Source organism: Hydra vulgaris, chromosome 03 (assembly GCF_038396675.1).
Source record: "Hydra vulgaris chromosome 03, alternate assembly HydraT2T_AEP".
Classification (NCBI taxonomy): domain Eukaryota; kingdom Metazoa; phylum Cnidaria; class Hydrozoa; order Anthoathecata; family Hydridae; genus Hydra; species Hydra vulgaris.
Window position 1 is genome coordinate 45721424 of NC_088922.1, and position 1940 is coordinate 45723363.

Below are 1940 nucleotides of genomic sequence, written 5' to 3' on the forward strand. Positions count from 1 at the left end.
TTCTATTTATTATTTTGACAAAAAACTACGTTCTATATTATAAATATATTACTCTATACTTTGCTATATAAGTTGTACTTTGTTGAGAAAGAAATGTATTTTTTGCTACTCAATTTGTTTTGTATCGTAATGGCTTAAAAACCTACCATCATATCACCTTTTGGTGATAGGTGATATGAAACATATCAATGATAATAGGACGTCATTGATATCGCAATGCTTAAGTTGTATCATCTAACGCAACGCTTCTTCCTATATTTATGAACGGTATTGTACTCGATGAGTCATCTATCCTTCATCTTCTAGGATTAATCTTTAGTTCCGATCTTTCTTAGAAACCATATATTAAGTCCGTTGCAAAATTAGCATCTGCTAAGGTTGCATCTCTTTATCGAGCTCAAAACTTTCGTACTCCGGATTCTATTCTCTAATTCTTTAAATCTCAAATCCGGCCTTGTATGGAATACTGTTGCCATATATAGGGCGGATTTTCTAATGATCCCGTTTCTCTTTTGGACAGGGTGCAGAAACGCATTGTAAACATAGTTGGACTTGCTCTTGCAGCCAACCTCCAACCATTATCACATTGACGTAATGTTGCTTCTCTTTCTCTTTTCTAAAAATGCTATAATGGGCACTGCTCTAATGAGCTAGTGTCTCTTGCACCATCTATTAAAATTTATTCTTGTGTTTTTCGTTATTCAATTAGGCCTCATTCTTTTTCTGTGACTGTTCCTAAGTGCTCCAAAAACTCTTATTCGTCTAGTTTTTTTCCTCGAACATCAGTTCTTTGGAATTTGCTTCCTTTACCTTGCTTTCCTTATTCATATAATTTGCAATCCTTTAAGTTGTCTGTCAATGTTATTTTGCTCCACAATCTTCATCTTTTCTCTTCCAGTAACTTCCAACTCTGATTAGTGGTTGCTTGCAGCCTTGTTGGAAGCAAAGATGTTAAAAAAACTTACTTTTGATAATTGAGTAATACCTTTAAAAATAACTTTTACTCCCTCCGTTCCGAAATACTGCTCCGATTTGCATTCAACGTAAAGAGTTATTTAAAAATAAATTGTTGTTATTTTTTTATTTTTAATAAAAAAATTTTTTTTTTGATCATTTTGAACATTTAATACTCCATTAGTATTAAATGTTCAAAAAAAAAGAAATTTATGTAAAAAATAAAAAAATAATAACATAATTTATTTTTCAATAATTTCTTTTGAATGCGAATTGGAACAGAGGGAATGCAATACTTTTATAAAAAAATTTCATATCGTACGCGTACCATATGAAATAATAAATTTAAATAAAAAAATACGCGTACCATATAAATTTCAATCAATGTATTCAATCAGTGTATAAATTTCAAATCGTACGCGGATTCAATCAATGTATAAATTTCAAATCATACACGTCACATTATAAGCGTCCGCTTCATTTTATAAAAAAATATAATAAAATGAATCGCACTTTGAGCACATTTTATTGAAAAATGAATGCATTTTATTTTCATACAAATGTACATAATATTTTCAAATGTATGACATAAAATTCCTAATTTTTTCCTGTTAATAAAAAAATAAATATTACGTTGTTTTATTTATTTTTTTTTAACAGAAAAAGTAAAGAGAACTTGATTGTTCAAACATGACAACATTTTGCGCCCTACTAAATCTTTGCGCCCGGGGCAATTCCCTCATGCCTCCTTCCCTCCGCGCTATACTAGTGGGTAGGGCCGCCAGGAGAAACCTCGAGCTTTGGGGAAGTTTTTTTGATGGAATATCGTTAAATGATAAACCATAAACCCAGGACCGCCAAAAACGGTTACGGGTCCGTTTAAGGTGGCACACAACTGAAAAAAAGCAAGTTTTTTGAAAAAAATCAATTTTTAGATTTTTGGGTATTTTGATTCTATAACCATTCCTTGAACATATAAAAAAAAA